A 24,884-nucleotide genomic window follows, 5' to 3' on the forward strand; every position below is an offset into this window, starting at 1 on the left:
GCAAACTGACACCAGGAACCTGCCCTGGTGCGTTTTGTTTCTCTGTGGAAAGGCCATCGTTCGTGTCCAGGGCCCGGTGGCCCGGAGTGGCCGGCTGCCTGCTGAACTTCCGCACCGATCAGGATGCCTCCCGGGCCGAAGGTACCACCACAGGCAACTGTGGCTGGTTTGACAGTGCCACGTGCCTCCTGCAAACTGACATCAGGAACCTGGCCTGGTGAGTTTTGTTTCTCTGGGGAAAGGCCATCGTTCCTGTCCGGGGCCGGGTGGCCCCGAGTGGCCGGCTGCCTGCTGAAATTCCACACAGATCAGGATATGTCCCAGATGCAAGGTGCCCCCACAGGCAACTGTGGCTGGTTTGACAGTGCCACGTGCCTCCTGCAAACAGACATCAGGAACCTGGCCTGGTGCGTTTTGTTTCTCAGGGGAAAGGCCATCGTTCGTGTCCAGGGCCCGGTGGCCTGGAGTGGCCGGCTGCCTGCTGAAATTCCGCACCAATCAGGATGCCTCCCGGACTGAGGGAACCACGACAGGCAACTGTGGCTGGTTTGACAGTGCCACGTGCCTCCTGCAAACTGACATCAGGAACCTGGTCTGCTGAATTTTGTTTCTAAGGGAAAGGCCATGGTTTAGATCCAGGGCCCGGTGGCCTGGAGCGGCCGGCTGCCTGCAGAAATTCCGCACCGATCAGGATGCCTCCCGGACTGAGGGAACCACGACAGGCAACTGTGGCTGGTTTGACAGTGCCACGTGCCTCCTGCAAACAGACATCAGGAACCTGGCCTGGTGCGTTTTGTTTCTCTGGGGAAAGGCCATGGTTCATGTCCACGGCCCGGTGGCCGGGAGTGGCCGGCTGCCTGCTGAAATTCCGCACCAATCAGGATACGTCCTAGATGCAAGGTGCCCCCACAGGCAACTGTGGCTGGTTTGACAGTGCCAAGTGCCTCCGGCAAACTGACACCAGGAACCTGGCCTGGTGCATTTTGTTTCTCTGTGGAAAGGCCATCGTTCGCGTCCAGGGGCCGGTGGCCCGGAGTGGCCGGCTGCCTGCTGAAATTCCGCACCAATCAGGATGCCTCCCGGGCCGAAGGTACCACCACAGGCAACTGTGGCTGGTTTGACAGTGCCACGTGCCTCCTGCAAACAGACATGAGGAACCTGGCCTGGTGAGTTTTGTTTCTCTGGGGAAAGGCCATCGTTCCTGCCCGGGGCCGGTGGCCCGGAGTGGCCGGCTGCCTGCTGAAATTCCACACAGATCAGGATATGTCCCAGATGCAAGGTGCCCCCACAGGCAACTGTGGCTGGTTTGACAGTGCCACGTGCCTCCTGCAAACAGACATCAGGAACCTGGCCTGGTGCGTTTTGTTTCTCAGGGGAAAGGCCATCGTTCGTGTCCAGGGCCCGGTGGCCTGGAGTGGCCGGCTGCCTGCTGAAATTCCGCACCAATCAGGATGCCTCCCGGACTGAAGGTACCACGACAGGCATCTGCGGCTGGTTTGACAGTGCCAATTGCCGCCTGCAAACTGACAGCAGGAACCTGGCCTGGTGACTTGTGTTTCTAAGGGAAAGGCCATGGTTTAGATCCAGGGCCCGGTGGCCCGGAGTGGCCGGCTGCCTGCTGAAATTCCGCACCGATCAGGATGCCTCCCAGATTGAAGGTACCACCGCAGGCAACTGTGGCTGGTTTGACAGTGCCAAGTGCCTCCTGCAAACTGAGATGAGGAACCTGGCCTGGTGAGTTTTCTTTCTCAGGGGAAAGGCCATCGTTCGTGTCCAGGGCCCGATGGCCTGGAGTGGCCGGCTGCCTGCTGAAATTCCGCACCGATCAGGATGCCTCCCGGACTAAAGGAACCACGACAGGCAACTGTGGCTGGTTTGACAGTGCCAAGTGCCTCCTGCAAACTGACATCAGGAACCTGGCCTGGTGCATTTTGTTTCTCAGGGGAAAGGCCATCGTTCGTGTCCAGGACCCGATGGCCTGGTGTGGCCGGCTGCCTGCTGAAATTCCGCGCCGATCAGGACGCCGCCCGGACCGAAGGTACCACCACAGGCAACAGTGGCTGGTTTGACAGTGCCACGTGCCTCCTGCAAACTGACATCAGGAACCTGGCCTGGTGAGTTTTGTTTCTCTGGGGAAAGGCCATCGTTCCTGTCCGGGGCCGGGTGGCCCCGAGTGGCCTGCTGCCTGCTGAAATTCCACACAGATCAGGATGCCTCCCGGACTGAAGGTACCACGACAGGCATCTGCGGCTGGTGTGACAGTGCCAATCGCCGCCTGCAAACTGACAGCAGGAACCTGGCCTGGTGACTTGTGTTTCTAAGGGAAAGGCCATGGTTGATATCCAGGGCCCGGTGGCCCGGAGTGGCCGGCTGCCTGCTGAAATTCCGCACGGATCAGGATACGTCCTATATGTAAGGTGCCCCCCCAGGCAACTGTGGCTGGTTTGACAGTGCCAAGTGCTTCCTGCAAACTGACATCAAGAACCTGGCCTGCTGAATTTTGTTTCTAAGGGAAAGGCCATCGTTCGTGTCTAGGGCCCGGTGGCCTGGAGTGGCCGGCTGCCTGCTGAAATTCCGCACGGATCAGGATGCCTCCCGGACTGAGGGAACCACCACAGGAAACTGTGGCTGGTTTGACAGTGCCAAGTGCCTCCTGCAAACTGACATGAGGAACCTGGCCTGGTGCGTTTTGTTTCTCTGTGGAAAGGCCATCGTTCGTGTCCAGGGCCCGGTGGCCCGGAGTGGCCGGCTGCCTGCTGAAATTCCGCACCGATCAGGATGCCTCCCGGGCCGAAGGTACCACCGCAGGCAACTGTGGCTGGTTTGACAGTGCCACGTGCCTCCTGCAAATTGACATCAGGAACCTGGCCTGGTGAGTTTTGTTTCTCTGGGGAAAGGCCATCGTTCGTGTCAAGGGCCGGATGGCCTGGAGTGGCCGGCTGCCTGCTGAAATTCCGCACCGATCAGGATGCCTCCCGGGCCGAAGGCACCACCACAGGCAACTGTGGCTGGTTTGACAGTGCCACGTGCCTCCTGAAAACTGACATCAGGAACCTGGCCTGGTGAGATTTGTTTCTCTGAGGAAAGGCCATGGTTCATGTCCGGGGCCCGGTGGCCGGGAGTGGCCGGCTGCCTGCTGAAATTCCACACGGATCAGGATACGTCCTAGATGCAAGGTGCCCCCACAGGCAACTGTGGCTGGTTTGACAGTGCCAAGTGCCTCCTGCAAACTGACATCAGGAACCTGCCCTGGTGCGTTTTGTTTCTCTGTGGAAAGGCCATCGTTCGTGTCCAGGGCCCGGTGGCCTGGAGCGGCCGGCTGCCTGCAGAATTTCTGCACCGATCAGGATGCCTCCCGGACCGAAGGTACCACCGCAGGCAACTGTGGCTGGTTTGACAGTGCCAAGTGCCTCCTGCAAACAGTCATCAGGAACCTGGCCTGGTGCGTTTTGTTTCTCTGGGGAAAGGCCATAGTTCGTGTCCGGGGCCCGGTGGCCTGGAGTGGGCGGCTGCCTGCTGAAATTCCGCACCGATCAGGATGCCTCCCGGACCGAAGGTACCACCGCAGGCAACTGTGGCTGGTTTGACAGTGCCAAGTGCCTCCTGCAAACTGAGATGAGGAACCTGGCCTGGTGAGTTTTGTTTCTCAGGGGAAAGGCCATCGTTCGTGTCAAGGGCCCGATGGCCTGGAGCGGCCGGCTGCCTGCTGAAATTCCGCACGGATCAGGATACGTCCTAGATGCAAGGTGCCCCCACAGGCAACTGTGGCTGGTTTGACAGTGCCAAGTGCCTCCTGCAAACTGACACCAGGAACCTGCCCTGGTGCGTTTTGTTTCTCTGTGGAAAGGCCATCGTTCGTGTCCAGGGCCCGGTGGCCCGGAGTGGCCGGCTGCCTGCTGAAATTCCGCACCGATCCGGATGCCTCCCGGACTGAAGGAACCACGACAGGCAACTGTGGCTGGTTTGACAGTGCCAAGTGCCTCCTGCAAACTGACATGAGGAACCTGGCCTGGTGCGTTTTGTTTCTCTGTGGAAAGGCCATCGTTCGTGTCCAGGGCCCGGTGGCCCGGAGTGGCCGGCTGCCTGCTGAAATTCCGCACCGATCAGGATGCCTCCCGGGCCGAAGGTACCACCGCAGGCAACTGTGGCTGGTTTGACAGTGCCACGTGCCTCCTGCAAATTGACATCAGGAACCTGGCCTGGTGAGTTTTGTTTCTCTGGGGAAAGGCCATCGTTCGTGTCAAGGGCCCGGTGGCCCGGAGTGGCCGGCTGCCTGCTGAAATTCCGCACCGATCAGGATGCCTCCCGGGCCGAAGGCACCACCACAGGCGACTGTGGCTGGTTTGACAGTGCCACGTGCCTCCTGAAAACTGACATCAGGAACCTGGCCTGGTGAGTTTTGTTTCTCTGAGGAAAGGCCATGGTTCATGTCCAGGGCCCGGTGGCCGGGAGTGGCCGGCTGCCTGCTGAAATTCCGCACGGATCAGGATATGTCCTAGATGCAAGGTGCCCCCACAGGCAACTGTGGCTGGTTTGACAGTGCCACGTGCCTCCTGCAAACAGACATCAGGAACCTGGCCTGGTGCGTTTTGTTTCTCTCGAGAAAGGTCATAGTTCGTGTCCAGGGCCCGGTGGGCTGGAGTGCCCGGCTGCCTGCTGAAATTCCGCACCGATCAGGATGCCTCTCGGACCGAAGGTACCACCGCAGGCAACTGTTGCTGGTTTGACAGTGCCAAGTGCCTCCTGCAAACAGAGATGAGGAACCTGGCCTGGTGAGTTTTGTTTCTCAGGGGAAAGGCCATTGTTCGTGTCAAGGGCCGGATGGCCTGGAGTGGCCGGCTGCCTGCTGAAATTCCGCACCGATCAGGATGCCTCCCGGGCCGAAGGCACCACCACAGGCAACTGTGGCTGGTTTGACAGTGCCACGTGCCTCCTGAAAACTGACATCAGGAACCTGGCCTGGTGAGATTTGTTTCTCTGAGGAAAGGCCATGGTTCATGTCCAGGGCCCGGTGGCCGGGAGTGGCCGGCTGCCTGCTGAAATTCCACACGGATCAGGATACGTCCTAGATGCAAGGTGCCCCCACAGGCAACTGTGGCTGGTTTCACAGTGCCAAGTGCCTCCTGCAAACTGACACCAGGAACCTGGCCTGGTGCGTTTTGTTTCTCTGTGGAAAGGCCATCGTTCGTGTCCAGGGCCCGGTGGCCTGGAGCGGCCGGCTGCCTGCAGAAATTCCGCACCGATCAGGATGCCTCCCGGACCGAAGGTACCACCGCAGGCAACTGTGGCTGGTTTGACAGTGCCAAGTGCCTCCTGCAAACAGTCATCAGGAACCTGGCCTGGTGCGTTTTGTTTCTCTGGGGAAAGGCCATAGTTCGTGTCCGGGGCCCGGTGGCCTGGAGTGGGCGGCTGCCTGCTGAAATTCCGCACCGATCAGGATGCCTCCCGGACCGAAGGTACCACCGCAGGCAACTGTGGCTGGTTTGACAGTGCCAAGTGCCTCCTGCAAACTGAGATGAGGAACCTGGCCTGGTGAGTTTTGTTTCTCAGGGGAAAGGCCATCGTTCGTGTCAAGGGCCCGATGGCCTGGAGCGGCCGGCTGCCTGCTGAAATTCCGCACGGATCAGGATACGTCCTAGATGCAAGGTGCCCCCACAGGCAACTGTGGCTGGTTTGACAGTGCCAAGTGCCTCCTGCAAACTGACACCAGGAACCTGCCCTGGTGCGTTTTGTTTCTCTGTGGAAAGGCCATCGTTCGTGTCCAGGGCCCGGTGGCCCGGAGTGGCCGGCTGCCTGCTGAAATTCCGCACCGATCAGGATGCCTCCCGGGCCGAAGGCACCACCACAGGCAACTGCGGCTGGTTTGACAGTGCCACGTGCCTCCTGCAAACTGACATCAGGAACCTGGCCTGGTGAGTTTTGTTTCCCTGAGGAAAGGCCATCGTTCCTGTCCAGGGCCCGGTGGCCGGGAGTGCCCGGCTGCCTGCTGAAATTCCGCACGGATCAGGATACGTCCTAGATGCAAGGTGCCCCCACAGGCAACTGTGGCTGGTTTGACAGTGCCACGTGCCTCCTGCAAACAGACATCACGAACCTGGCCTGGTGCGTTTTGTTTCTCAGGGGAAAGGCCATCGTTCGTGTCCAGGGCCCGGTGGCCTGGAGTGGCCGGCTGCCTGCTGAAATTCCGCACCAATCAGGATGCCTCCCGGACTGAAGGTACCACGACAGGCATCTGCGGCTGGTTTGACATTGCCAATTGCCGCCTGCAAACTGACATCAGGAACCTGGCCTGGTGACTTGTGTTTCTAAGGGAAAGGCCATGGTTTAGATCCAGGGCCCGGTGGCCCGGAGTGGCCGGCTGCCTGCTGAAATTCCGCACGGATCAGGATGCCTCCTACATGCAAGGTGCCCCCATAGGCAACTGTGGCTGGTTTGACAGTGCCAAGTGCCTCCTGCAAACTGACACCAGGAACCTGGCCTGGTGCGTTTTGTTTCTCTGTGGAAAGGCCATCGTTCGTATCCAGGGCCCGGTGGCCCGGAGTGGCCGGCTGCCTGCTGAAATTCCGCACCGATCAGGATGCCTCCCAGACCGAAGGTACCACCGAAGGCAACTGTGGCTGGTTTGACAGTGCCAAGTGCCTCCTGCAAACTGAGATGAGGAACCTGGCCTGGTGAGTTTTGTTTCTCAGGGGAAAGGCCATCGTTCGTGTCCAGGGCCCGATGGCCTGGAGTGGCCGGCTGCCTGCTGAAATTCCGCACCGATCAGGATGCCTCCCGGACTAAAGGAACCACGACAGGCAACTGTGGCTGGTTTGACAGTGCCACGTGCCTCCTGCAAACAGACATCAGGAACCTGGCCTGGTGCGTTTTGTTTCTCAGGGGAAAGGCCATCGTTCGTGTCCAGGGCCCGGTGGCCTGGAGTGGCCGGCTGCCTGCTGAAATTCCGCACCGATCAGGATGCCTCCCGGGCCGAAGGCACCACGACAGGCAACTGTGGCTGGTTTGACAGTGCCACGTGCCTCCTGAAAACTGACATCAGGAACCTGGCCTGGTGAGTTTTGTTTCTCTGAGGAAAGGCCATGGTTCATGTCCTGGGCCCGGCGGCCGGGAGTGGCCGGCTGCCTGCTGAAATTCCGCACGGATCAGGATACGTCCTAGATGCAAGGTGCCCCCACAGGCAACTGTGGCTGGTTTGACAGTGCCAAGTGCCTCCTGCAAACTGACATCAGGAACCTGGCCTGCTGAATTTTGTTTCTCTGGGGAAAGGCCATCGTTCCTGGCCGGGGCCGGTGGCCCGGAGTGGCCGGCTGCCTGCTGAAATTCCACACAGATCAGGATATGTCCCAGATGCAAGGTGCCCCCACAGGCAACTGTGGCTGGTTTGACAGTGCCACGTGCCTCCTGCAAACAGACATCAGGAACCTGGCCTGGTGCGTTTTGTTTCTCAGGGGAAAGGCCATCGTTCGTGTCCAGGGCCCGGTGGCCTGGAGTGGCCGGCTGCCTGCTGAAATTCCGCACCAATCAGGATGCCTCCCGGACTGAAGGTACCACGACAGGCATCTGCGGCTGGTTTGACAGTGCCAATTGCCGCCTGCAAACTGACAGCAGGAACCTGGCCTGGTGACTTGTGTTTCTAAGGGAAAGGCCATGGTTTAGATCCAGGGCCCGGTGGCCCGGAGTGGCCGGCTGCCTGCTGAAATTCCGCACCGATCAGGATGCCTCCCGGACTAAAGGAACCACGACAGGCAACTGTGGCTGGTTTGACAGTGCCAAGTGCCTCCTGCAAACTGACATCAGGAACCTGGCCTGGTGCGTTTTGTTTCTCAGGGGAAAGGCCATCGTTCGTGTCCAGGGCCCGATGGCCTGGTGTGGCCGGCTGCCTGCTGAAATTCCGCGCCGATCAGGACGCCGCCCGGACCGAAGGTACCACCACAGGCAACAGTGGCTGGTTTGACAGTGCCACGTGCCTCCTGCAAACTGACATCAGGAACCTGGCCTGGTGAGTTTTGTTTCTCTGGGGAAAGGCCATCGTTCCTGTCCGGGGCCGGGTGGCCCCGAGTGGCCTGCTGCCTGCTGAAATTCCACACAGATCTGGATGCCTCCCGGACTGAAGGTACCACGACAGGCATCTGCGGCTGGTTTGACAGTGCCAATCGCCGCCTGCAAACTGACAGCTGGAACCTGGCCTGGTGACTTGTGTTTCTAAGGGAAAGGCCATGGTTGATATCCAGGGCCCGGTGGCCCGGAGTGGCCGGCTGCCTGCTGAAATTCCGCACGGATCAGGATACGTCCTATATGTAAGGTGCCCCCCCAGGCAACTGTGGCTGGTTTGACAGTGCCAAGTGCTTCCTGCAAACTGACATCAAGAACCTGGCCTGCTGAATTTTGTTTCTAAGGGAAAGGCCATCGTTCGTGTCTAGGGCCCGGTGGCCTGGAGTGGTCGGCTGCCTGCTGAAATTCCGCACGGATCAGGATGCCTCCCGGACTGAGGGAACCACCACAGGAAACTGTGGCTGGTTTGACAGTGCCAAGTGCCTCCTGCAAACTGACATGAGGAACCTGGCCTGGTGAGTTTTGTTTCTCTGTGGAAAGGCCATCGTTCGTGTCCAGGGCCCGGTGGCCCGGAGTGGCCGGCTGCCTGCTGAAATTCCGCACCGATCAGGATGCCTCCCGGGCAGAAGGTACCACCGCAGGCAACTGTGGCTGGTTTGACAGTGCCACGTGCCTCCTGCAAATTGACATCAGGAACCTGGCCTGGTGCGTTTTGTTTCTCTGGGGAAAGGCCATCGTTCGTGTCCAGGGCCCGATGGCCTGGTGTGGCCGGCTGCCTGCTGAAATTCCGCGCCGATCAGGACGCCGCCCGGACCGAAGGTACCACCACAGGCAACTGTGGCTGGTTTGACAGTGCCACGTGCCTCCTGCAAACTGACATGAGGAACCGGGCCTGGTGAGTTTTGTTTCTCTGGGGAAAGGCCATCGTTCGTGTCAAGGGCCCGGTGGCCCGGAGTGGCCGACTGCCTGCTGAAATTCCGCACCGATCAGGATGCCTCCCGGGCCGAAGGCACCACCACAGGCAACTGTGGCTGGTTTGACAGTGCCACGTGCCTCCTGCAAACTGACATGAGGAACCTGGCCTGGTGAGTTTTGTTTCTCTGAGGAAAGGCCATGGTTCATGTTCAGGGCCCGGTGGCCGGGAGTGGCCGGCTGCCTGCTGAAATTCCGCACCGATCAGGATGCCTCCCGGGCCGAAGGTACCACCGCAGGCAACTGTGGCTGGTTTGACAGTGCCACGTGCCTCCTGCAAATTGACATCAGGAACCTGGCCTGGTGAGTTTTGTTTCTCTGGGGAAAGGCCATCGTTCCTGTCCGGGGCCGGGTGGCCCCGAGTGGCCGGCTGCCTGCTGAAATTCCACACAGATCAGGATATGTCCCAGATGCAAGGTGCCACCACAGGCAACTGTGGCTGGTTTGACAGTGCCACGTGCCTCCTGCAAACAGACATCAGGAACCTGGCCTGGTGCGTTTTGTTTCTCAGGGGAAAGGCCATCGTTCGTGTCCAGGGCCCGGTGGCCTGGAGTGGCCGGCTGCCTGCTGAAATTCCGCACCAATCAGGATGCCTCCCGGACTGAGGGAACCACGACAGGCAACTGTGGCTGGTTTGACAGTGCCACGTGCCTCCTGCAAACTGACATCAGGAACCTGGCCTGCTGAATTTTGTTTCTAAGGGAAAGGCCATGGTTTAGATCCAGGGCCCGGTGGCCTGGAGCGGCCGGCTGCCTGCAGAAATTCCGCACCGATCAGGATGCCTCCCGGACTGAGGGAACCACGACAGGCAACTGTGTCTGGTTTGACAGTGCCACGTGCCTCCTGCAAACAGACATCAGGAACCTGGCCTGGTGCGTTTTGTTTCTCTGGGGAAAGCCCATAGTTCGTGTCCGGGGCCCGGTGGCCTGGAGTGCCCGGCTGCCTGCTGAAATTCCGCACCGATCAGGATGCCTCCCGGACCGAAGGTACCACCGCAGGCAACTGTGGCTGGTTTGACAGTGCCAAGTGCCTCCTGCAAACTGAGATGAGGAACCTGGCCTGGTGAGTTTTGTTTCTCAGGGGAAAGGCCATCGTTCGTGTCAAGGGCCCGATGGCCTGGAGTGGCCGGCTGCCTGCTGAAATACCGCACCGATCAGGATGCCTCCCGGACCGAAGGCACCACCACAGGCAACTGTGGCTGGTTTGACAGTGCCACGTGCCTCCTGAAAACTGACATCAGGAACCTGGCCTGGTGAGTTTTGTTTCTCTGAGGAAAGGCCATGGTTCATGTCCAGGGCCCGGTGGCCGGTTGTGGCCGGCTGCCTGCTGAAATTCCGCACGGATCAGGATACGTCCTAGATGCAAGGTGCCCCCACAGGCAACTGTGGCTGGTTTGACAGTGCCAAGTGCCTCCTGCAAACTGACACCAGGAACCTGCCCTGGTGCGTTTTGTTTCTCTGTGGAAAGGCCATCGTTCGTGTCCAGGGCCCGGTGGCCCGGAGTGGCCGGCTGCCTGCTGAAATTCCGCACCGATCAGGATGCCTCCCGGACCGAAGGTACCACCGCAGGCAACTGTGGCTGGTTTGACAGTGCCAAGTGCCTCCTGCAAACTGAGATGAAGAACCTGGCCTGGTGAGTTTTGTTTCTCAGGGGAAAGGCCATCGTTCGTGTCAAGGGCCCGATGGCCTGGAGTGGCCCGCTGCCTGCTGAAATTCCGCACCGATCAGGATGCCTCCCGGACCGAAGGCACCACCACAGGCAACTGCGGCTGGTTTGACAGTGCCACGTGCCTCCTGCAAACTGACACCAGGAACCTGGCCTGGTGAGTTTTGTTTCTATGTGGAACGGCCATCGTTCGTGTCCAGGGCCCGGTGGCCCGGAGTGGCCGGCTGCCTGCTGAAATTCCGCACGGATCAGGATACCTCCTATATGTAAGGTGCCCCCCCAGGCAACTGTGGCTGGTTTGACAGTGCCAAGTGCCTCCTGAAAACTGACATAAGGAACCTGGCCTGCTCAATTTTGTTTCTAAGGGAAAGGCCATCGTTCGTGTCTAGGGCCCGGTGGCCTGGAGTGGCCGGCTGCCTGCTGAAATTCCTCACCAATCAGGATGCCTCCCGGACTAAAGGAACCACGACAGGCAACTGTGGCTGGTTTGACAGTGCCACGTGCCTCCTGCAAACAGACATCAGGAACCTGGCCTGGTGCGTTTTCTTTCTCTGGAGAAAGGCCATAGTTCCTGTCCAGGGCCCGGTGGCCCGGAGTGGCCGGCTGCCTGCTGAAATTCCGCACCGATCAGGATGCCTCCCGGACCGAAGGCACCACCACAGGCAACTGTGGCTGGTTTGACAGTGCCACGTGCCTCCTGAAAACTGACGTCAGGAACCTGGCCTGGTGAGTTTTGTTTCTCTGAGGAAAGGCCATGGTTCATGTCCAGGGCCCGGTGGCCGGTTGTGGCCGGCTGCCTGCTGAAATTCCGCACGGATCAGGATATGTCCTAGATGCAAGGTGCCCCCACAGGCAACTGTGGCTGGTTTGACAGTGCCAAGTGCCTCCTGCAAACTGACACCAGGAACCTGCCCTGGTGCGTTTTGTTTCTCTGTGGAAAGGCCATCGTTCGTGTCCAGGGCCCGGTGGCCCGGAGTGGCCGGCTGCCTGCTGAAATTCCGCACCGATCAGGATGCCTCCCGGACCGAAGGTACCACCGCAGGCAACTGTGGCTGGTTTGACAGTGCCAAGTGCCTCCTGCAAACTGAGATGAGGAACCTGGCCTGGTGAGTTTTGTTTCTCAGGGGAAAGGCCATCGTTCGTGTCAAGGGCCCGATGGCCTGGAGTGGCCCGCTGCCTGCTGAAATTCCGCACCGATCAGGATGCCTCCCGGACCGAAGGCACCACCACAGGCAACTGCGGCTGGTTTGACAGTGCCACGTGCCTCCTGCAAACTGACACCAGGAACCTGGCCTGGTGAGTTTTGTTTCTCTGTGGAACGGCCATCGTTCGTGTCCAGGGCCCGGTGGCCCGGAGTGGCCGGCTGCCTGCTGAAATTCCGCAGGGATCAGGATACCTCCTATATGTAAGGTGCCCCCCCAGGCAACTGTGGCTGGTTTGACAGTGCCAAGTGCCTCCTGAAAACTGACATCAGGAACCTGGCCTGCTGAATTTTGTTTCTAAGGGAGAGGCCATCGTTCGTGTCTAGGGCCCGGTGGCCTGGAGTGGCCGGCTGCCTGCTGAAATTCCTCACCAATCAGGATGCCTGCCGGACTAAAGGAACCACGATAGGCAACTGTGGCTGGTTTGACAGTGCCTCGTGCCTCCTGCAAACAGACATCAGGAACCTGGCCTGGTGCGTTTTGTTTCTCTGGAGAAAGGCCATAGTTCGTGTCCAGGGCCCGGTGGCCCGGAGTGGCCGGCTGCCTGCTGAAATTCCGCACCGATCAGGATGCCTCTCGGACCGAAGGTACCACCGCAGGCAACTGTTGCTGGTTTGACAGTGCCAAGTGCCTCCTCCAAACAGAGATGAGGAACCTGGCCTGGTGAGTTTTGTTTCTCAGGGGAAAGGCCATCGTTCGTGTCAAGGGCCGGATGGCCTGGAGTGGACGGCTGCCTTCTGAAATTCCGCACCGATCAGGATGCCTCCCGGGCCGAAGGCACCACCACAGGCAACTGTGGCTGGTTTGACAGTGCCACGTGCCTCCTGAAAACTGACATCAGGAACCTGGCCTGGTGAGTTTTGTTTCTCTGAGGAAAGGCCATGGTTCATGTCCAGGGCCCGGTGGCCGGGAGTGGCCGGCTGCCTGCTGAAATTCCGCACGGATCAGGATACGTCCTAGATGCAAGGTGCCCCCACAGGCAACTGTGGCTGGTTTGACAGTGCCACGTGCCTCCTGCAAACAGACATCAGGAACCTGGCCTGGTGCGTTTTGTTTCTCTGGAGAAAGGCCATCGTTCGTGTCCAGGGCCCGGTGGGCTGGAGTGCCCGGCTGCCTGCTGAAATTCCGCACCGATCAGGATGCCTCTCGGACCGAAGGTACCACCGCAGGCAACTGTTGCTGGTTTGACAGTGCCAAGTGCCTCCTGCAAACAGAGATGAGGAACCTGGCCTGGTGAGTTTTGTTTCTCAGGGGAAAGGCCATCGTTCGTGTCAAGGGCCCGATGGCCTGGAGTGGCCGGCTGCCTGCTGAAATTCCGCACCGATCAGGATGCCTCCCGGGCCGAAGGCACCACCACAGGCAACTGTGGCTGGTTTGACAGTGCCACGTGCCTCCTGCAAACTGACATCAGGAACCTGGCCTGGTGAGTTTTGTTTCTCTGAGGAAAGGCCATGGTTCATGTCCAGGGCCCGGTGGCCGGGAGTGGCCGGCTGCCTGCTGAAATTCCACACGGATCAGGATACGTCCTAGATGCAAGGTGCCCCCACAGGCAACTGTGGCTGGTTTGACAGTGCCAAGTGCCTCCTGCAAACTGACACCAGGAACCTGCCCTGGTGCGTTTTGTTTCTCTGTGGAAAGGCCATCGTTCGTGTCCAGGGCCCGGTGGCCCGGAGTGGCCGGCTGCCTGCAGAAATTCCGCACCGATCAGGATGCCTCCCGGACCGAAGGTACCACCGCAGGCAACTGTGGCTGGTTTGACAGTGCCAAGTGCCTCCTGCAAACAGTCATCAGGAACCTGGCCTGGTGCGTTTTGTTTCTCTGTGGAAAGGCCATAGTTCGTGTCCGGGGCCCGGTGGCCTGGAGTGGGCGGCTGCCTGCTGAAATTCCGCACCGATCAGGATGCCTCCCGGACCGAAGGTACCACCGCAGGCAACTGTGGCTGGTTTGACAGTGCCAAGTGCCTCCTGCAAACTGAGATGAGGAACCTGGCCTGGTGAGTTTTGTTTCTCAGGGGAAAGGCCATCGTTCGTGTCAAGGGCCCGATGGCCTGGAGTGGCCGGCTGCCTGCTGAAATTCCGCACGGATCAGGACACGTCCTAGATGCAAGGTGCCCCCACAGGCAACTGTGGCTGGTTTGACAGTGCCAAGTGCCTCCTGCAAACTGACACCAGGAACCTGCCCTGGTGCGTTTTGTTTCTCTGTGGAAAGGCCATCGTTCGTGTCCAGGGCCCGGTGGCCCGGAGTGGCCGGCTGCCTGCTGAAATTCCGCACCGATCAGGATGCCTCCCGGGCCGAAGGCACCACCACAGGCAACTGCGGCTGGTTTGACAGTGCCACGTGCCTCCTGCAAACTGACATCAGGAACCTGGCCTGGTGAGTTTTGTTTCCCTGAGGAAAGGCCATCGTTCCTGTCCAGGGCCCGGTGGCCGGGAGTGGCCGGCTGCCTGCTGAAATTCCGCACCAATCAGGATACGTCCTAGATGCAAGGTGCCCCCACAGGCAACTGTGGCTGGTTTGACAGTGCCACGTGCCTCCTGCAAACAGACATCAGGAACCTGGCCTGGTGCGTTTTGTTTCTCAGGGGAAAGGCCATCGTTCGTGTCCAGGGCCTGGTGGCCTGGAGTGGCCGGCTGCCTGCTGAAATTCCGCACCAATCAGGATGCCTCCCGGACTGAAGGTACCACGACAGGCATCTGCGGCTGGTTTGACAGTGCCAATTGCCGCCTGCAAACTGACTGCAGGAACCTGGCCTGGTGACTTGTGTTTCTAAGGGAAAGGCCATGGTTTAGATCCAGGGCCCGGTGGCCCGGAGTGGCCGGCTGCCTGCTGAAATTCCGCACCGATCAGGATGCCTCCTACATGCAAGGTGCCCCCACAGGCAACTGTGGCTGGTTTGACAGTGCCAAGTGCCTCCTGCAAACTGACATCAGGAACCTGGCCTGGTGAGTTTTGTTTCTCTGTGGAAAGGCCATCGTTCGTGTCCAGGGCCCGGTGGCCCGGAGTGGCCGGCTGCCTGCTGAAATTCCGCACCAATCAGGATGCCTCCCGGACTGAAGGTACCACGACAGGCAACTGGGGCTGGTTTGACAGTGCCAAGTGCCTCCTGCAAACAGACATGAGGAACCTGGCCTGGTGAGTTTTGTTTCTCAGGGGAAAGGCCATCGTTCGTGTCCAGGGCCCGATGGCCTGGAGTGGCCGGCTGCCTGCTGAAATTCCGCACCAATCAGGATTCCTCCCGGACTGAAGGTACCACCGCAGGCAACTGTGGCTGGTTTGACAGTGCCAAGTGCCTCCTGCAAAAAGACATGTGGAACCTGGCCTGGTGAGTTTTGTTTCTCAGGGGAAAGGCCATCGTTCGTGTCCAGGGCCCGATGGCCTGGAGTGGCCGGCTGCCTGCTGAAATTCCGCACGGATCAGGATACGTCCTATATGCAAGGTGCCGCCCCAGGCAACTGTGGCTGGTTTGACAGTGCGAAGTGCCTCCTGCAAACTGACATCAGGAACCTGGCCTGCTGAATTTTGTTTCTAAGGGAAAGGCCATCGTTCGTGTCTAGGGCCCGGTGGCCTGGAGTGGCCGGCTGCCTGCTGAAATTCCACACCGATCAGGATCCCTCCGGGACCGAAGGGACCACCACAGGCAACTGTGGCTGGTTTGACAGTGCCACGTGCCTCCTGCAAACAGACATCAGGAACCTGGCCTGGTGCGTTTTGTTTCTCTGGGGAAAGGCCATAGTTCGTGTCAGAGGCCCGGTGGCCTGGAGTGCCCGGCTGCCTGCTGAAATTCCGCACCGATCAGGATGCCTCCCGGACCGAAGGTACCACCGCAGGCAACTGTGGCTGGTTTGACAGTGCCAAGTGCCTCCTGCAAACTGAGATGAGGAACCTGGCCTGGTGAGTTTTGTTTCTCAGGGGAAAGGCCATCGTTCGTGTCAAGGGCCCGATGGCCTGGAGTGGCCGGCTGCCTGCTGAAATTCCGCACGGATCAGGACACGTCCTAGATGCAAGGTGCCCCCACAGGCAACTGTGGCTGGTTTGACAGTGCCAAGTGCCTCCTGCAAACTGACACCAGGAACCTGCCCTGGTGCGTTTTGTTTCTCTGTGGAAAGGCCATCGTTCGTGTCCAGGGCCCGGTGGCCCGGAGTGGCCGGCTTCCTGCTGAAATTCCGCACCGATCAGGATGCCTCCCGGGCCGAAGGCACCACCACAGGCAACTGCGGCTGGTTTGACAGTGCCACGTGCCTCCTGCAAACTGACATCAGGAACCTGGCCTGGTGAGTTTTGTTTCCCTGAGGAAAGGCCATCGTTCCTGTCCAGGGCCCGGTGGCCGGGAGTGGCCGGCTGCCTGCTGAAATTCCGCACCAATCAGGATACGTCCTAGATGCAAGGTGCCCCCACAGGCAACTGTGGCTGGTTTGACAGTGCCACGTGCCTCCTGCAAACAGACATCAGGAACCTGGCCTGGTGCGTTTTGTTTCTCAGGGGAAAGGCCATCGTTCGTGTCCAGGGCCTGGTGGCCTGGAGTGGCCGGCTGCCTGCTGAAATTCCGCACCAATCAGGATGCCTCCCGGACTGAAGGTACCACGACAGGCATCTGCGGCTGGTTTGACAGTGCCAATTGCCGCCTGCAAACTGACAGCAGGAACGTGGCCTGGTGACTTGTCTTTCTAAGGGAAAGGCCATGGTTTAGATCCAGGGCCCGGTGGCCCGGAGTGGCCGGCTGCCTGCTGAAATTCCGCACCGATCAGGATGCCTCCTACATGCAAGGTGCCCCCACAGGCAACTGTGGCTGGTTTGAAAGTGCCAAGTGCCTCCTGCAAACTGACATCAGGAACCTGGCCTGGTGAGTTTTGTTTCTCTGTGGAAAGGCCATCGTTCGTGTCCAGGGCCCGGTGGCCCGGAGTGGCCGGCTGCCTGCTGAAATTCCGCACCAATCAGGATGCCTCCCGGACTGAAGGTACCACGACAGGCAACTGGGGCTGGTTTGACAGTGCCAAGTGCCTCCTGCAAACAGACATGAGGAACCTGGCCTGGTGAGTTTTGTTTCTCAGGGGAAAGGCCATCGTTCGTGTCCAGGGCCCGATGGCCTGGAGTGGCCGGCTGCCTGCTGAAATTCCGCACCAATCAGGATGCCTCCCGGACTGAAGGTACCACCGCAGGCAACTGTGGCTGGTTTGACAGTGCCAAGTGCCTCCTGCAAAAAGACATGTGGAACCTGGCCTGGTGAGTTTTGTTTCTCAGGGGAAAGGCCATCGTTCGTGTCCAGGGCCCGATGGCCTGGAGTGGCCGGCTGCCTGCTGAAATTCCGCACGGATCAGGATACGTCCTATATGCAAGGTGCCGCCCCAGGCAACTGTGGCTGGTTTGACAGTGCGAAGTGCCTCCTGCAAACTGACATCAGGAACCTGGCCTGCTGAATTTTGTTTCTAAGGGAAAGGCCATCGTTCGTGTCTAGGGCCCGGTGGCCTGGAGTGGCCGGCTGCCTGCTGAAATTCCACACCGATCAGGATCCCTCCGGGACCGAAGGGACCACCACAGGCAACTGTGGCTGGTTTGACAGTGCCACGTGCCTCCTGCAAACAGACATCAGGAACCTGGCCTGGTGCGTTTTGTTTCTCTGGGGAAAGGCCATAGTTCGTGTCCGGGGCCCGGTGGCCTGGAGTGCCCGGCTGCCTGCTGAAATTCCGCACCGATCAGGATGCCTCCCGGACCGAAGGTACCACCGCAGGCAACTGTGGCTGGTTTGACAGTGCCAAGTGCCTCCTGCAAACTGAGATGAGGAACCTGGCCTGGTGAGTTTTGTTTCTCAGGGGAAAGGCCATCGTTCGTGTCAAGGGCCCGATGGCCTGGAGTGGCCGGCTGCCTGCTGAAATTCCGCACGGATCAGGACACGTCCTAGATGCAAGGTGCCCCCACAGGCAACTGTGGCTGGTTTGACAGTGCCAAGTGCCTCCTGCAAACTGACACCAGGAACCTGCCCTGGTGCGTTTTGTTTCTCTGTGGAAAGGCCATCGTTCGTGTCCAGGGCCCGGTGGCCCGGAGTGGCCGGCTTCCTGCTGAAATTCCGCACCGATCAGGATGCCTCCCGGGCCGAAGGCACCACCACAGGCAACTGCGGCTGGTTTGACAGTGCCACGTGCCTCCTGCAAACTGACATCAGGAACCTGGCCTGGTGAGTTTTGTTTCCCTGAGGAAAGGCCATCGTTCCTGTCCAGGGCCCGGTGGCCGGGAGTGGCCGGCTGCCTGCTGAAATTCCGCACCAATCAGGATACGTCCTAGATGCAAGGTGCCCCCACAGGCAACTGTGGCTGGTTTGACAGTGCCACGTGCCTCCTGCAAACAGACATCAGGAACCTGGCCTGGTGCGTTTTGTTTCTCAGGGGAAAGGCCATCGTTCGTGTCCAGGGCCTGGTGGCCTGGAGTGGCCGGCTGCCTGCTGAAATTCCGCACCAATCAGGATGCCTCCCGGACTGAAGGTACCACGACAGGCATCTGCGGCTGGTTTGACAGTGCCAATTGCCGCCTGCAAACTGACAGCAGGAACGTGGCCTGGTGACTTGTCTTTCTAAGGGAAAGGCCATGGTTTAGATCCAGGGCCCGGTGGCCCGGAGTGGCCGGCTGCCTGCTGAAATTCCGCACCGATCAGGATGCCTCCTACATGCAAGGTGCCCCCACAGGCAACTGTGGCTGGTTTGAAAGTGCCAAGTGCCTCCTGCAAACTGACATCAGGAACCTGGCCTGGTGAGTTTTGTTTCTCTGTGGAAAGGCCATCGTTCGTGTCCAGGGCCCGGTGGCCCGGAGTGGCCGGCTGCCTGCTGAAATTCCGCACCAATCAGGATGCCTCCCGGACTGAAGGTACCACGACAGGCAACTGGGGCTGGTTTGACAGTGCCAAGTGCCTCCTGCAAACAGACATGAGGAACCTGGCCTGGTGAGTTTTGTTTCTCAGGGGAAAGGCCATCGTTCGTGTCCAGGGCCCGATGGCCTGGAGTGGCCGGCTGCCTGCTGAAATTCCGCACCAATCAGGATGCCTCCCGGACTGAAGGTACCACCGCAGGCAACTGTGGCTGGTTTGACAGTGCCAAGTGCCTCCTGCAAAAAGACATGTGGAACCTGGCCTGGTGAGTTTTGTTTCTCAGGGGAAAGGCCATCGTTCGTGTCCAGGGCCCGATGGCCTGGAGTGGCCGGCTGCCTGCTGAAATTCCGCACGGATCAGGATACGTCCTATATGCAAGGTGCCGCCCCAGGCAACTGTGGCTGGTTTGACAGTGCGAAGTGCCTCCTGCAAACTGACATCAGGAACCTGGCCTGCTGAATTTTGTTTCTAAGGGAAAGGCCATCGTTCGTGTCTAGGGCCCGGTGGCCTGGAGTGGCCGGCTGCCTGCTGAAATTCCACACCGATCAGGATCCCTCCGGGACCGAAGGGACCACCACAGGCAACTGTGGCTGGTTTGACAGTGCCACGTGCCTCCTGCAAACAGACATCAGGAACCTGGCCTGGTGCGTTTTGTTTCTCTGGGGAAAGGCCATAGTTCGTGTCCGGGGCCCGGTGGCCTGGAGTGCCCGGCTGCCTGCTGAAATTCCGCACCGATCAGGATGCCTCCCGGACCGAAGGTACCACCGCAGGCAACTGTGGCTGGTTTGACAGTGCCAAGTGCCTCCTGCAAACTGAGATGAGGAACCTGGCCTGGTGAGTTTTGTTTCTCAGGGGAAAGGCCATCGTTCGTGTCAAGGGCCCGATGGCCTGGAGTGGCCGGCTGCCTGCTGAAATTCCGCACCGATCAGGATGCCTCCCGGACCGAAGGCACCACCACAGGCAACTGTGGCTGGTTTGACAGTGCCACGTGCCTCCTGAAAACTGACATCAGGAACCTGGCCTGGTGAGTTTTGTTTCTCTGAGGAAAGGCCATGGTTCATGTCCAGGGCCCGGTGGCCGGGAGTGGCCGGCTGCCTGCTGAAATTCCGCACGGATCAGGATACGTCCTAGATGCAAGGTGCCCCCACAGGCAACTGTGGCTGGTTTGACAGTGCCAAGTGCCTCCTGCAAACTGACACCAGGAACCTGCCCTGGTGCGTTTTGTTTCTCTGTGGAAAGGCCATCGTTCGTGTCCAGGGCCCGGTGGCCCGGAGTGGCCGGCTGCCTGCTGAAATTCCGCACCAATCAGGATGCCTCCCGGACCGAAGGTACCACCGCAGGCAACTGTGGCTGGTTTGACAGTGCCAATTGCCGCCTGCAAACTGACTGCAGGAACCTGGCCTGGTGACTTGTGTTTCTAAGGGAAAGGCCATGGTTTAGATCCAGGGCCCGGTGGCCCGGAGTGGCCGGCTGCCTGCTGAAATTCCGCACGGATCAGGATGCCTCCTACATGCAAGGTGCCCCCACAGGCAACTGTGGCTGGTTTGACAGTGCCAAGTGCCTCCTGCAAACTGACACCAGGAACCTGGCCTGGTGCGTTTTGTTTCTCTGTGGAAAGGCCATCGTTCGTGTCCAGGGCCCGGTGGCCCGGAGTGGCCGGCTGCCTGCTGAAATTCCGCACCAATCAGGATGCCTCCCGGACTGAAGGTACCACGACAGGCAACTGTGGCTGGTTTGACAGTGCCAAGTGCCTCCTGCAAACAGACATGAGGAACCTGGCCTGGTGAGTTTTGTTTCTCAGGGGAAAGGCCATCGTTCGTGTCCAGGGCCCGATGGCCTGGAGTGGCCGGCTGCCTGCTGAAATTCCGCACCAATCAGGATGCCTCCCGGACTGAAGGTACCACCGCAGGCAACTGTGGCTGGTTTGACAGTGCCAAGTGCCTCCTGCAAACAGACATGTGGAACCTGGCCTGGTGAGTTTTGTTTCTCAGGGGAAAGGCCATCGTTCGTGTCCAGGGCCCGATGGCCTGGAGTGGCCGGCTGCCTGCTGAAATTCCGCACGGATCAGGATACGTCCTATATGCAAGGTGCCGCCCCAGGCAACTGTGGCTGGTTTGACAGTGCGAAGTGCCTCCTGCAAACTGACATCAGGAACCTGGCCTGGTGACTTTTGTTTCTCAGGGGAAAGGCCATCGTTCGTGTCCAGGGCCCGGTGGCCCGGAGTGGCCGGCTGCCTGCTGAAATTCCGCACCGATCAGGATGCCTCCCGGACCGAAGGCACCACCACAGGCAACTGTGGCTGGTTTGACAGTGCCACGTGCCTCCTGCAAACTGACACCAGGAACCTGGCCTGGTGCGTTTTGTTTCTCTGTGGAAAGGCCATCGTTCGTGTCCAGGGCCCGGTGGCCCGGAGTGGCCGGCTGCCTGCTGAAATTCCGCACGGATCAGGATACGTCCTATATGCAAGGTGCCCCCACAGGCAACTGTGGCTGGTTTGACAGTGCCACGTGCCTCCTGCAAACAGACATCAGGAACCTGGCCTGCTGAATTTTGTTTCTAAGGGAAAGGCCATCGTTCGTGTCTAGGGCCCGGTGGCCTGGAGTGGCCGGCTGCCTGCTGAAATTCCACACCGATCAGGATGCCTCCCGGACTGAAGGTACCACGACAGGCATCTGCGGCTGGTTTGACAGTGCCAATTGCCGCCTGCAAACTGACAGCAGGAACGTGGCCTGGTGACTTGTCTTTCTAAGGGAAAGGCCATGGTTTAGATCCAGGGCCCGGTGGCCCGGAGTGGCCGGCTGCCTGCTGAAATTCCGCACCGATCAGGATGCCTCCTACATGCAAGGTGCCCCCACAGGCAACTGTGGCTGGTTTGAAAGTGCCAAGTGCCTCCTGCAAACTGACATCAGGAACCTGGCCTGGTGAGTTTTGTTTCTCTGTGGAAAGGCCATCGTTCGTGTCCAGGGCCCGGTGGCCCGGAGTGGCCGGCTGCCTGCTGAAATTCCGCACCAATCAGGATGCCTCCCGGACTGAAGGTACCACGACAGGCAACTGGGGCTGGTTTGACAGTGCCAAGTGCCTCCTGCAAACAGACATGAGGAACCTGGCCTGGTGAGTTTTGTTTCTCAGGGGAAAGGCCATCGTTCGTGTCCAGGGCCCGATGGCCTGGAGTGGCCGGCTGCCTGCTGAAATTCCGCACCAATCAGGATGCCTCCCGGACTGAAGGTACCACCGCAGGCAACTGTGGCTGGTTTGACAGTGCCAAGTGCCTCCTGCAAAAAGACATGTGGAACCTGGCCTGGTGAGTTTTGTTTCTCAGGGGAAAGGCCATCGTTCGTGTCCAGGGCCCGATGGCCTGGAGTGGCCGGCTGCCTGCTGAAATTCCGCACGGATCAGGATACGTCCTATATGCAAGGTGCCGCCCCAGGCAACTGTGGCTGGTTTGACAGTGCGAAGTGCCTCCTGCAAACTGACATCAGGAACCTGGCCTGCTGAATTTTGTTTCTAAGGGAAAGGCCATCGTTCGTGTCTAGGGCCCGGTGGCCTGGAGTGGCCGGCTGCCTGCTGAAATTCCACACCGATCAGGATCCCTCCGGGACCGAAGGGACCACCACAGGCAACTGTGGCTGGTTTGACAGTGCCACGTGCCTCCTGCAAACAGACATCAGGAACCTGGCCTGGTGCGTTTTGTTTCTCTGGAGAAAGGCCATAGTTCGTGTCCAGGGCCCGGTGGGCTGGAGTGCCCGGCTGCCTGCTGAAATTCCGCACCGATCAGGATGCCTCTCGGACTGAAGGTACCACCGCAGGCAACTGTTGCTGGTTTGACAGTGCCAAGTGCCTCCTGCAAACAGAGATGAGGAACCTGGCCTGGTGAGTTTTGTTTCTCAGGGGAAAGGCCATCGTTCGTGTCAAGGGCCGGATGGCCTGGAGTGGCCGGCTGCCTGCTGAAATTCCGCACCGATCAGGATGCCTCCCGGGCCGAAGGCACCACCACAGGCAACTGCGGCTGGTTTGACAGTGCCACGTGCCTCCTGCAAACTGACATCAGGAACCTGGCCTGGTGAGTTTTGTTTCCCTGAGGAAAGGCCATCGTTCCTGTCCAGGGCCCGGTGGCCGGGAGTGGCCGGCTGCCTGCTGAAATTCCGCACCAATCAGGATACGTCCTAGATGCAAGGTGCCCCCACAGGCAACTGTGGCTGGTTTGACAGTGCCACGTGCCTCCTGCAAACAGACATCAGGAACCTGGCCTGGTGCGTTTTGTTTCTCAGGGGAAAGGCCATCGTTCGTGTCCAGGGCCTGGTGGCCTGGAGTGGCCGGCTGCCTGCTGAAATTCCGCACCAATCAGGATGCCTCCCGGACTGAAGGTACCACGACAGGCATCTGCGGCTGGTTTGACAGTGCCAATTGCCGCCTGCAAACTGACTGCAGGAACCTGGCCTGGTGACTTGTGTTTCTAAGGGAAAGGCCATGGTTTAGATCCAGGGCCCGGTGGCCCGGAGTGGCCGGCTGCCTGCTGAAATTCCGCACCGATCAGGATGCCTCCTACATGCAAGGTGCCCCCACAGGCAACTGTGGCTGGTTTGACAGTGCCAAGTGCCTCCTGCAAACTGACATCAGGAACCTGGCCTGGTGAGTTTTGTTTCTCTGTGGAAAGGCCATCGTTCGTGTCCAGGGCCCGGTGGCCCGGAGTGGCCGGCTGCCTGCTGAAATTCCGCACCAATCAGGATGCCTCCCGGACTGAAGGTACCACGACAGGCAACTGGGGCTGGTTTGACAGTGCCAAGTGCCTCCTGCAAACAGACATGAGGAACCTGGCCTGGTGAGTTTTGTTTCTCAGGGGAAAGGCCATCGTTCGTGTCCAGGGCCCGATGGCCTGGAGTGGCCGGCTGCCTGCTGAAATTCCGCACCAATCAGGATTCCTCCCGGACTGAAGGTACCACCGCAGGCAACTGTGGCTGGTTTGACAGTGCCAAGTGCCTCCTGCAAAAAGACATGTGGAACCTGGCCTGGTGAGTTTTGTTTCTCAGGGGAAAGGCCATCGTTCGTGTCCAGGGCCCGATGGCCTGGAGTGGCCGGCTGCCTGCTGAAATTCCGCACGGATCAGGATACGTCCTATATGCAAGGTGCCGCCCCAGGCAACTGTGGCTGGTTTGACAGTGCGAAGTGCCTCCTGCAAACTGACATCAGGAACCTGGCCTGCTGAATTTTGTTTCTAAGGGAAAGGCCATCGTTCGTGTCTAGGGCCCGGTGGCCTGGAGTGGCCGGCTGCCTGCTGAAATTCCACACCGATCAGGATCCCTCCGGGACCGAAGGGACCACCACAGGCAACTGTGGCTGGTTTGACAGTGCCACGTGCCTCCTGCAAACAGACATCAGGAACCTGGCCTGGTGCGTTTTGTTTCTCTGGGGAAAGGCCATAGTTCGTGTCCGGGGCCCGGTGGCCTGGAGTGCCCGGCTGCCTGCTGAAATTCCGCACCGATCAGGATGCCTCCCGGACCGAAGGTACCACCGCAGGCAACTGTGGCTGGTTTGACAGTGCCAAGTGCCTCCTGCAAACTGAGATGAGGAACCTGGCCTGGTGAGTTTTGTTTCTCAGGGGAAAGGCCATCGTTCGTGTCAAGGGCCCGATGGCCTGGAGTGGCCGGCTGCCTGCTGAAATTCCGCACGGATCAGGACACGTCCTAGATGCAAGGTGCCCCCACAGGCAACTGTGGCTGGTTTGACAGTGCCAAGTGCCTCCTGCAAACTGACACCAGGAACCTGCCCTGGTGCGTTTTGTTTCTCTGTGGAAAGGCCATCGTTCGTGTCCAGGGCCCGGTGGCCCGGAGTGGCCGGCTTCCTGCTGAAATTCCGCACCGATCAGGATGCCTCCCGGGCCGAAGGCACCACCACAGGCAACTGCGGCTGGTTTGACAGTGCCACGTGCCTCCTGCAAACTGACATCAGGAACCTGGCCTGGTGAGTTTTGTTTCCCTGAGGAAAGGCCATCGTTCCTGTCCAGGGCCCGGTGGCCGGGAGTGGCCGGCTGCCTGCTGAAATTCCGCACCAATCAGGATACGTCCTAGATGCAAGGTGCCCCCACAGGCAACTGTGGCTGGTTTGACAGTGCCACGTGCCTCCTGCAAACAGACATCAGGAAC

This window comes from Passer domesticus, chromosome W (assembly GCF_036417665.1).
Source record: "Passer domesticus isolate bPasDom1 chromosome W, bPasDom1.hap1, whole genome shotgun sequence".
Lineage (NCBI taxonomy): Eukaryota > Metazoa > Chordata > Aves > Passeriformes > Passeridae > Passer > Passer domesticus.